The following is a 12,550-nucleotide window of genomic DNA, read 5'->3' on the forward strand; positions in this document are numbered from 1 at the left end:
GCTCCAGCGGCGCAGTGGCAGCAGGAGGCCCCATTAGCTAAAGTGGTGCTTCAGGTTAAGAACAGTTTCAGGTTAAGAACGGACCTCCGGAACGAATTAAATACTTAACCTGTGGTATCTCTGTACATTTAATGGGCACTGATAGTTCTTTATTTTTCTTATTATTATCATCCTCAAATATTCAGTTACTGCATAGTTCTTCAGATGCTTGATTAGCGCCCTTTTAAAAAAGTTAAATCTTTGTCATTTTTTCTGGATTGCAAAGTGTCTCTTTAACCTGGAGGTTTTCAACCTTTTTGTGTCCAAGGCTCCCGTAACCAACTGCATTCTTTGTGCCTCCTCTCCTCTCTCGTTGGGAGTCCTTTGGGCAGCAGCTGCCACCACCCCTGGTCTCTGAGTGGCCCCCATCCTAAAGAGAAGTGCCTCCTTATACCACCAAACAAGGGCCTGGGAAGAAGCTACCCCCAGCCTTCGTGGTCTGACAGAGACTGGCCAAAGGTGAACCTAACTCAACTTGGGAGGCAGCAGCGGCAACAGCAGTGCCAGGCATTCAGCTCCCAGGCAGGAATTGCACACGCCAAGCATTTTAATTGCACACTTCTTATTTTTATTCACACACACACACACACACAGAGAGAGAGAGAGAGAGAGAGAGTTACCAGTGTGTTTTCCCTATACCCCTTGTTGATCATTGAGGCTACCCACTTAACTTGGGAATAAGGTTGCAGAATACTGACCTGGGACTTTGGGGATACATTGCACTGACATACAGTCATACCTTGGGTTACAGACGCTTCAGGTTCCGTTTTTTCGTGTTACGGACCGCTGAAACCCAGAAGTACTGGAACAGGTTACTTCCGGGTTTCGGCAGTCGCGCATGCGCAGAAGCGTTTAATTGCAACCCACCCATGTGCAGACACGCCGCTGCGGGTTGTGAATGCTGTGGGTTGCGAATGTGCATCCTGCAAGGATCACGTTCGCAACCCAAGCGTCCACTGTAATGGGACTTCCTTATAAAGAAACATGTATAGGACTCCTCTGTAAAATGCTTCTGATAACACATTCTCTGAGATGCTCACATCTGTATGAGCAAATTTGTGGTTCAGCTATCTATGTCAGCATAAATGTCCAAAAAGGGTGTGACAAGAGGAGATGTAGCTGGGGTGGAGATGCCCTTACATTGGATTCTTCAGCTGCTTTTGAAAAAATGATGGGGCTTGAGGAAAGACAAGAAATAATTACAGCAATGGCCTGTGGCAAAGTCCCTGTATTTGTTACATTAAAAAAATGACTGGAGAATCTGATGCATATTCTCTCCAACCATCCCAAAACTCATTGTCAGGAGCGAGCCAGCAGTAAAGCACACCAAGGAGGTGGAAATAACTCTTTATTAGGAAAAAAGGAATCTGTGCAGGAGTGCCCAGCCCTAATGAGCACAGCAACTCTTTGCTAGGTCCTTGTCCCTATGAAGCAGTTGTGGAGACTTAATATCCCTGCCCCCTCCCATAGCTGCCTAAGTTCCCCCCTCTCCAGGGTTATCTCCAAACAATCTGAGACTGTGCCTTCATGCCTGACTTTGCTTCTCCCACTTTATGCCTCTCCTGGTTCTGGGAGACCAGGAGTGAGAGGAGCTTACCTCAACAGGATAGAGAGATACCTGTGCTTCTTCACCAGCCTGATTCTTCTCTGCCTCTTGGCCTCCCTCTTCTCCTGTTTGAGTTTCTCCCTCTGAGTCTGGACTGTTCTCTGCCGCAGACTCTCCCTATTCACTGAGCCCTGTTACCTCTTTAGCTTCCAACACCTGCCCCCAGTCTTCTCTCTCTGACCACTCAGTCTTGTCCTTTGAACACTCCCTGGGCTCTGAGTCTTCTTCCCTTGGGGGTTCCCACTACTCCTTTGCATCTAATCAGTCTCTGACACTTCTTCATGTAATGGACAGAGAGATGAATTTGCCAGTCTCATAGATCAGGCTAAAGATTACCAATAATACTAATTTATTCCAGAGCTGCAGCTGTGTTTGTTGCAGCAAAAATGACTAACAAATGTATTATTTAATAAGCTTTTGTGGACCAGATCCTACTTAATCAGATGCAAGTAAGGTCCTATATCTCTAGAGTAGTTGATGCCACCTGTAATAAATAGATAATAACACACCCTCTAGTCATATATATGTAGGCTCACTCCCAACAAAGTGTTATGATGCCTGATTTATAATCACTCCTTACAAATAATTTTTATATACCAGTATTATACGTGAGTGTTACAATTCCGAAAAGGAAGGTTCTCAATATATGAATAAGCATTTTTAGAGTTTGTTTAACTTACAGTTTTTCCACAAAAAACCCTTTTGTGAGTACTAGTTAATGTTTGTGAAGCACTTTGGGTTAATAATCATGTGCAGTATTTATCAAATGCCTGAGGGAATAGGCACTGTAGAAGATCGCTGTAATATAGACAGTCATTAAATGCAGTCTAGAAATCCAAGGCAAGGCCTAAACACACTGATGGAGGAAGCTTATTGAACACAGTGTGTCTTCCTTCTGAGTAAATGTGCATATCAGAGAAGATATATAGGGTCTTTATCCTCAGATAAAAGTATGATGCAGTACAGAGTTTTTAAATTGATTTTTAAAATACCAATTTTATTTTTTAACTAATTTATATTAATACATTGTTTGCAAACTCCAAGATGCTTATATTATAGTGTCCCATCATGACAGCATCTTATTCATGGCATTTCTTGCTGGAAGAGATCCAGTCAGGAGTAATGCTGGATGGAGGCTAAAGGCTTGTATTTTGAAAAATGTGTTCCTTTGCAAAGAGAGAGAGAGAGAGAGAGAGAGAGAGAGAGAAGTGAGCAAGCAAAACAAAATATCCTTCAGCTTATTGCAGAGCACTCACACTTTTAATGTATTCTGATACATTTTTACTATTGTGCTTAGATGTCAAGGTGAAATGTGTTGTAAAAACAAGTAGTGTGCTATAATAAACATTTCAGAATATTTTTTTTTTGTTTTTTTAGGACAGGAGAGACAAAACCTTTAACAGAGAGTTATATGCAGCTCACACGCAGATGAAGTGCTCCTTTAAGGGCAATTTAAAGAAGTGCAAAGACATGCACATATGAACAGGTGGCTTAATAGAAATTTGCTTGTGCCCTATCTTCTCTCCCAGTTATAGTAGGTTAAGAAGACTGTGTAGGGCTCCAGATTAGGAGACACCCTCCCCAATTTGCAGACGAGACGTAAAGGAGAAACATATCAGCTGCATGTTGAGGTGGTAGGAAGAAGTTAGGAGGAAGAGTGACCTTATAACAGCATTGGGGAAACAGTTAAACAGGAAGGAGAATGTGAGTGTGTTAGTGACAGGTATGTATGTGTGCATGCATGCGATGTAAGACTGAAAGTTGAATATGGTAATAGACAGTCTTTATCAGGGATGTAAATTTATTAGGAAAAACAATTTTTAAATAGGGCAGTGATAAACATGAGTTTCCCTTCTCTTAACAGGAAAGCAGAAACAATAACATGGGAAACATAGACTTTTATAGATCTTTATTGAACTACTGTTGCAATTACAATGCATCCATATTCAGGTAATTCATAATAGAATCAATATTTTCCAATTGTTGATATGTCTTTTTCAAATGATTAAACAAGCTTAATCTTTCTGTTGCCTCTTACTATCAACTAGCAGCATGCTGGTGTATGCAGCCCATTTACACCTCTCTTCCTGCAAGCATGGAAATTAACAAGGAAGGGCTAGCTTACTGTGATATGCCGAACAGGGAACCCAGTTGTTGCTTCCAAACAAGCAAGAAACTCTGGCTCCTTTGGAAACAACAAATCAGGATCCTGGGTTTGGAGAGTATGATAAACAAGCTCTTCCTGGTTAGTTTTGTCTGTTTGTGTAAGGGAAGGGGTGAAGCAGGTGTAAACAGTGAGTATAAGTCAGGGCATGACCAGTGTTGCTTGGTCATTTGGACCTGGGCTACTAGTTTGCATCTATATATTATCATTTGATGGTGGAGGTGATGTTTGTGATGCTTGTTAGAATCTAATGCAGTGTCCAGAATCTTTGGAGCTAGGAGCACATCTGAAAATCTACAAAACTATTGTGGCCAAAACAATGGGCAAAATAGCTGCCAAAAACCCAAATAAAACACTTAAAAAAACAACTGTCAGCATTCCCAAACCCAGTCAACCCGCCTCAACCAAACAACAAAAAGTCCCCCCAAAATCAAATAAATAAATAAATACATGGGAGGGGTAGATGGACATGGGGGTGCCTGAAGGTATCAGGATGCCATTATGGAGACCACAGATATAGTGTCTGACTTTGGCCTTTTTAGTCTGAAGTGAAATTGAAAATTGCTATGCAATTAAACAATAGAAGAAATAATGCCTTGGGGCACAATTACTATGCTAAATTTCCATCAGTTACTGTAAATTTATCACCTTATGATTTAGTTTAAGTCTTGGAGAACAGTTTCAGGTTATGAACAGACCTCCGGAACGAATTAAGTTCCGGAGGTCTGTTCATAACCTGAAACTGTTCTTAACCTGAAGTACCACTTTAGCTAATGGGGCCTCCTGCTGCTGCCGCACAGCCGGAGAACGATTTCTGTTCTCATCCTGAAGCAAAGTTCTTAACCTGAAGCACTATTTCTGGGTTAGCGGAGTCTGTAACCTGAAGCGTATGTAACCTGAAGTGTATGTAACCTGAGGTACCACTGTAATAAATGTAAGTAACACTACATTACATTTTATAAATTACTTGTATACATATATGAGGACCATGTTATGCATGGCTTATTAATAGCAATTATGTTCAACATAAATGAGCATATTGGTTCAGGTTGGATAGTTTGCCAAACCATGGTTTGAGTTTCCAGACTACGGGAAACAAACCATGGTGTAGAGCTGCTTGTCTGTGTTTGTTGGCTCCCCCTCCTCAAAGAATTTTGGGAGTGCCATTTGGGGAGAGTACAATACTAAAATTTATCTGTTGACAATCACTTGCCTCTCTCACAGAAACTACAGCTCCTGTACTGTCACATAATCACATTTAACACCTTATTTCTTGCTCGAGTTGTGTTTATCATACTTTGTTGGTGTTTTGAACTCTGCTTATAATTATAGTCATTTTTGTATTTCTGTTTTTAAGACTAATAGCCAAAAATGATGTAATTAAGCAAAGGTATGGCAATTTTTAATATACAAGTCTACTCAGAAGTAAGTTATATTGAGTTCAATGGGTCTTACTCCTAAATAAGTAGGTATGGGTGTGCAACCTTAAAGAGCATGCAACCTCATGTTTAGAGGATACCTGATCATCTGAAGTATCTGCTAAAGTATGGATTGCCTGCCAGGGGCCTTGTTGACAAGCATTAAACCATAGTTTAAAATAAAGTATGGTTTAACATGCACAAGCTGCTTGCTCTTCTCCTGCTCTTGACTGTACTGTGTGGGGAAGAAAACAAGTCAGAAAGAGCCTGGCATGTCATGACATGCAAACACAGGCTCATGATTTGTTTCCTCCAATCAAACCACAAGCAGTAAGTTTAAAACAAAACTTGGCTTATACTCATGGTTTGTTTGAAGAGAAATAAACAATGAACCTGGGTTCACGTCACGATAAACCAGATTGGCTTGTTTCTTCCCCCATATGGCACAGTCAGAAGTGGTAGGGGAGAGCAAAATGCCAGTGTGCATTACACCAAACTACCAAACTAACAGTTTAACATTGCGTGTGAACTGGATGGGGTAGCTGACTTCATACCGTAATTCTCTTAATTCTTGAGCCCTTTCCCTGCAGTATTCCAGTGATCCCTGTTGCACAGATCTGGCGGCTGAAGCCTTGAGAACGCCTGATATTGCATGAAAGAAAGAAAATAAATCTCTCATTCAATCATAACGAATACCCAAATGAATATACATAATAAGCATGAGCCCGTTTTTTCCATGTTATAGGAAGAACAGTATATGGCTATTCAGGCAAGCTGATTTTGTATGAAGGAAAATAAAAAAATAACAGTGAATACGGTATAACATTACACTGAATTTGGGCATCATTTGCCTGAGCCTGAGGAAGTCTTAGGTTTCTTAAGCTGTCCAGCCTCAGACCTGTCTAGAGGAAGGATCACTGTAGTTCTCCAAGTACAGTCTGACACAGAGAATTTGCTGAGCATGCTTGTATTCTAGGGATAGGTCAGCTTAGCTTCTACTCACTGTGTATTTTATGCTTCTTTGCACTCTTGTGACCTGATTGGCTTTTGGAAGGGAGAGAATCATTTATATTTTGGTTTTCCTTTGCAGGGTCCCTTCGTTTTTGCTATGTTACTTCATATTGTTGGTTTGTTACAAGGTAGATTAATTTAAATCAAACTAAATTAAATAATTGATTTAAATGAGACTCACCATTTATACGTTCTTTACTTTCTGAAGGAAGGCATTCTTTCTGGAAGATATAACTATTGAAATATGTTGATTTATGAAGAAATAGACCCTCTGCATTGCATTTGGAATGATGTTGCAACTTAAAACAATAGACCTTAACTATATTAATTTGTTTCACAATTAAATAGTTTCATATCCTTATTAACTGAACATTTTAGTAACTGCTAAATAAAGGCAAATTATATATTTACTTTAAATATACAGAAATTAGTACTGATATTAATGAACAAATAATTGAAATTCCATGATGGATATAAAATCAAATATTATTAATGAAACATCTGAAACAGGGTTTGTTATGTTTCTGTTTTGAAAAAACACGTCTTCCCTGCTGTTCACAATAACATTTCCAAGGCAGCTTACAACATAATTTAAAATAATTATGACTGAAATACTTGAGGTTGGGAAACCTTTTTTTCAGACAGAAGGACCTATTCCCTCTTGGGCTGCCTTCTAGGGGCCACATGCCAGAGGTGGGTTAGGCCATAAGCAGAGCTGGGCAGAGCAACAGATGTGAATGTTAACTTTAGTACAATGGGTATATTCCAGCCAAGCTACACAACTCGCATATCTTCATCCTCTGTGTATGCAAACAAGAAGTAGTATCATAGCACAAGGATACATTCCATCTGGGAAAAAGCATGAAGGAGAGTGCAGAGCAGTGTTGATGAGGGATGAGGCCTTGGAAGAGTTTTGAGGACTGAATAGAGAGGCTTGGAAGGCCATATCTGACCACAAAGCTTGATGTTCCCCACCCCTGCTATACCTGCTCATCTTATAGCAAGTACCACTGCATTCAGTGAAAGTTACTTCTTTGTAGACATGTATAGGTAGTACCTAGTGAGTGGCTGCTGATTTTAATCTAAGCAACCAAGCAAGTTCATATGGGAGTAGGCAGTCCTTCAAATACCCTGGTCCTAGGCTTTCTTTTCATTTCTTCCCTTTCCAGGCTTTGCAGCTTCTTTCCTGACTTGTTAAATCACTGTTTTCCATAATGTCTGAAATGGAAGACTGTCAATCACCGCATGTACTTTTAAACCAAATTTATTTGTTAAAAGTAAAAGTAATATCATTTAAATTTTAAAATTTGATTTAATCTAAAAATAATGATGCTATACCAGTGTTCCATTGTTCTTCTTCCCAATATCCAGTTCAAACCTTTCCAGCTGCATTTTAACCCTATGTTTCTTGGTTGTGTTTAACTTCAGCCAGAAAATAGCCAAACTGATTCTATACATTCTTCTGAATCTTGGTCTTTCTCAACCATTTAATAACTGAAATATATTCCACTATAAATATGCAGTTTTATTTCTGTCAGCTTGGAATGTCTGTAGAACAGGGATGGGATAGAAATTTGATTCAGTTTGCATTTAAAGGCAAACCTATCTAATTCACACTTTCCAAAATAATATGCAAACCAAAACACAGCCATCCTTCAAAATTCACACTTCTCTGAATTTTGCAATGCAGTTCTCCAGCCAAGTAATGTGTACAAAAATCCATATGCTGGGGTAGTGTGCATTAAATGCATATATTAGTGATGCAAAAATGCATTATAGTATGGAAACTTGCTTTGTAAAAATGTGTATATTAGTAGAAATTCACTGATGAATTTTCATGAGGACTTTTTATTCACAAACTGGTGTCAAAATGTGGAGTACTTAACTTAAGGTTGAAAAAATGGGAACCTGAGAGAGACCAAAATTGATAGATATGCCCATACCTACTATAGATGATGTATACAAATAAGGAACATGGCAGAGAAATTGTTTGTTCACACTGAAGCTTACCGAAGCTCCAGCGTGCACTCCATTGATTCATAGGGCTTGTACCGCATTGTTTCTGACCATTAACTTCTTTAATAATTACTGAATGAGAAATTATACCAGTGTTTAAACAGATTATCCTGTATAAACACAGACCAACCTTGGATTATCCTGTATCAGAAGGTGGTTTTTGCCAGGATAGTTCTTGTCTAGTATTCTCAGAAATCAGGGATGGCCAGCCTTTCAGCACCAGGGCTTCTGTATCTTTAACAACTATGTAGGTATTCCAGTAGGTGTAGTTTGTCATGTCTCAGTACTACAGGAATTTGAAAAACTTGTGTGTGCCAAACTTCCCTCATCTACTGTTAAAGGGACAAGGCCTGTTGACCATATCATGCAGGTGCGCTGTCAATTGCATGGGTTTCCAGTCAACATCCAGGCCCAATTCAAAGTGACATTTTTATAAATATGGCTCTTCAAGGCTTGGAGTCAGGGTACCTGATAGACTACCTGTTTCCATATGAGCCTACCCTTACACTAAGGGCACTTCCAGACTGTGACTATTTTGGGTGGGATTCAATTACATATTGGCAAATTCAGGTTGCTCAATGAAAAATTTATTCAGAGCTCTTGCACAACAAATCTGCTCCTCTAAAAGATCAAACTTTTTGATATAAGAAAATGACAGAAAAATGCACTGGGAAGTGTATGATAATACTTGCTTTAATGCAGAGTCCTCTAACATCCCCACAAACAGATCAAAATAAATGCTCAATAAATAGCTGAAGTTGTGTATCACCCTGCAAACAAATTAGGATGAGTGCTTAGTAAACAGGTTGTCTGGAAGTAACATAAGATCTTCAATAGAGGCCCTATTCCATTTGTTGCTACCACCTGAGATACAGTAATGACTACTGGGGAGAAAGGCTTTTCAATGGTGGTATCATTTGATGCCTACCTTGCTTTTGTTCTGGCACCAGGTGAAGATTTTCTTAATTTTCTTAAACTTTTAAATTCAGTTTGTTTTATCTCAGCTGATTTTTTTTCTGATGATTTTAGATTTTTCTGTTTTTATCTGTGTTTGTGTTAATTGTTATATTTTGATTTGATTTTAGCTTTTAAATGACCCTAGAATTTAGTCATAGAGTGGGCTCAGTTAAATCAGTGGACTTAACAATTAGTTAAGTTTGACTTAGTTGGATATCACACATAATAAGTAAAGTTAAAGGAATCCTAAAGCTTGAAGGTTGGCATATTATATTTTAGCCTTAGGATAAATGCTCAATTTGGGTATCGTCACCGTCCTAAAGCAGCACTGTTGCACAAATTTATAACTGCACAAGGAACAAAACAGCATTAAAAGAGCAAATCAGGTGGAAATAGACCAATTGATGCACTGTCATCTTCCACATCATGTAACAGAAGGAACAAATTGGAAAAGACTCAAAGGCAATCAGTTTGGCCCGTATGTATTAATTTTGATACATGTCAAATACACTTATGTGTACTTGTCATCATGATTATAAAGTATTTCTGCTCTGACCTGCACACTAGTTCTATACATTTAGTTAGATGAATGTTACCCACCCAGGTCCTGCTGACATATTTGTTAGTTTATTCATTTATGTTGACATTTTATGCCACTTTTCAAGTGAACCTTACAAAGCGGTTTAAGTAAAATCATGGGTAAATTGTTATGTCTACTCCCTCATACTTAGAGACTCTGCCAAACATGGCTACCAATTCTCATCTAATATCCTACACTACCCTCAAGAGCCACAAGCACTCCTGGCCAAAATGTAAAATACTGTAATTTCTCTGCTATGGGGGCTGAGCAAGTGTGAGGCCAGCAGTATTTCCAATGCAGCATATTGTTGTATTTGCTAGATTTCTAGGAAGCTTTCCCCTACTTTAAACTGGAGCCACTTGCACTATGCAAAGATATTATCTAATGGAGCTTACAGTATGGATACTACATGTCAGCTGTTGACTTAGAGTGGACAATCCTGGAGTATAAGAACAATATCAGAGCATTAATGCACCACAGAAATAGTAAACTTCAGATTAATGTTTTCCCATATGGCTAGGAGCTAATAATGTATACAGAACATAAGATTTTTTCTTGCACATTATTGAACACTCCCAATATTTTCCCCAGTTTTATAAATACTTTCTCTCTAAGGAAAATTCTGACACAGCTACATGCTTCTGCTACCGCAAAACTACAAATGCTCAAATAAGCTATCTCTAAAAAGCAAAATATTATTACCATATATTTAGCAAAAGCTAGTGTTTACCACCATCAAAGGCTATGAAAAGTTTGTTCTATTTACCTGTCTGTTGGCAATGTAACTATGAAAAATCTAGTGAACTCCAGGGAATAAGCAACATATCAAGGGCAGAACCTTACTGGTTTCAGTAGCTATACAATTAGCCAAAACATAAACCTTAATTATTCATAATTTTCCATTGGGCTGCCATATACACTATGGCGTTCGGTTCTTGGGTGAAAAATACAGAATGTGGCATTCTGTACTATGCTGGTTTCTCAACTAATACTGAAGGTGCACACAACCCCAAATGTTGGTGTGACAAAGTGAAATTTGTTTACACATCAATTTTAATACCTTAAATACAAAAAGATAGCTTATAATACCAAAATAATACAGTCTTACATCACTTTGTTTATAAATGAGAGGTAGCTAACCTGTAGCACTCCAGATGTTGCTAGACTACGATGCCTTTCATCCCTGACCCTAAGCCATGCTGGCTGGGGTTGATGAGAGTTATAAACATAGTATGTAATTATTTAACTGTATCCACAATTGAGTGGTAGTTGCCTTAATACCATATGGTAGAGCTGGCCCTGATGTCAAGTCACTAAGAATGCTCACACTTCCTTTCAGAGTTACATTGTTTATATTCAATTGTAAGCTGCCTTGAATATAGCAATTTTAAAATCAAAATAAATAGAAGGGAGCATTTTACAATTTCTCCTAATATCACAGCTGTTGAGGAGAGACCTCGTCTTGCTCCATAATGCTAATGATGCAAGAGCTGCAGAGATTTTTGAAAGGAAGGATTGATGGGCAGGAAGGAGTGCTTAACCTTTTTCTCTTGCTTGCTGATTTTACCTTGCAAAACCCCCTACAAGCAATGTTTAGCCTGTTGTTCTCTTGTTATAAACCAGAATAAAGCCCCACTAGGGTAAAAGCAGTCTCTCAGGCTATCTGGCAGCAGGATTGAAGTACATGAGTAAAAACACCTCCTCCTCCCATCTGTTGATTCACCAACCAAACCCCACATCCATGGGCATAGCAGAGAGGCGCAGGTTCCCCCCTAAATAAATAAAAATAAATAAAAATACATAGCTAACTGAGGTTCTGCCCCCCTAACAAAACACCTGCACCTCCTAACAAAAACCTTGCCTATGCAAATGTGGTTTTGTCACCCTAGCAAATGTGGTTTTGGGAACACACGTTTGGCAAGGTGGCGTGTAGTTCCACCTTCCTACAAGAACTCTTTCAGGGTGTAGATCTGGCAACCTATTTTGTGCTTAGAATCTTTTATCAACCCTTCCCCATATTGTTCTGTGTATTGTGTATGTGTAATTTGAAACATTTTGGCCTTCAGTTTGTGCATATGTAGTGAGTTTTATAACATTTTTATACCTGTACTTCCTAATAATGGGCTTTAAAATTGAAACAGTGGCAGATGTTTAGCTAACATACACTGCCATATCTTGAAATATCAAGAAGGGTAGGGAATACAGTCATAATTCCTCAAAGCTGATAAATGTTCATTACATTTATTATTGTTTCTCCTGAATCCAAGTGCTCTCTCCTACTGCACACTCTAAACATGTTTACTTAGAAGTAAGTCCTACCAAATTTACTGGCTTTCATATCATAGGAAGTATTCTTAGGATTGTATCATTGGTGAAAGAAAGCAGGATTTCTCTTCTTAGTAATACTCCATTCCTATTAGCTCCTTGTCCATATTTTCTGTCTGTTTCATTTTGTTTGGAAAATGGCAGGGTAGAATGTGTTTGGTGTAACCTTAATCCTGACCAGCATCTGGGCTCTGTTTAAAAAAAAAAAAGCAGCTTCGAACAGAGGCTTCTGTATACATTTGCATGCTTTAAGTATAGAACGAACGTTTTAAGATCCAGAACAAAATATGTGATATTTTCTTTTGTCTTGAAACAAAGGCTATATCCAGATTTTATTTTTTTATTATTTTAATGTAAATGAAATGTAACTGTGGTATACTGATGAATATGAATTATCTTGTACATCAGATGTTATCAAGATTGGCATTCTCAAA

The 12,550-nt window shown here is 38.5% G+C and overlaps 1 protein-coding gene across 1 annotated transcript in view; it reads left to right on the forward strand.

Moving 5' to 3' along the window:
* The first annotated feature begins 6,292 nt into the window (after positions 1–6,292).
* Positions 6,293–12,550, forward strand: part of ARID1A (AT-rich interaction domain 1A) — a 114,496-nt gene continuing 108,238 nt past the window's right edge. The window contains exon 1 of the mRNA XM_083626705.1: positions 6,293–6,366. The gene's annotated coding sequence lies outside the window, so the exon portion shown is untranslated. The remainder of the gene's footprint in view (positions 6,367–12,550) is intronic.

Source organism: Podarcis filfolensis (assembly GCF_964270895.1).
Source record: "Podarcis filfolensis genome assembly, chromosome: 8".
NCBI lineage: Eukaryota > Metazoa > Chordata > Lepidosauria > Squamata > Lacertidae > Podarcis > Podarcis filfolensis.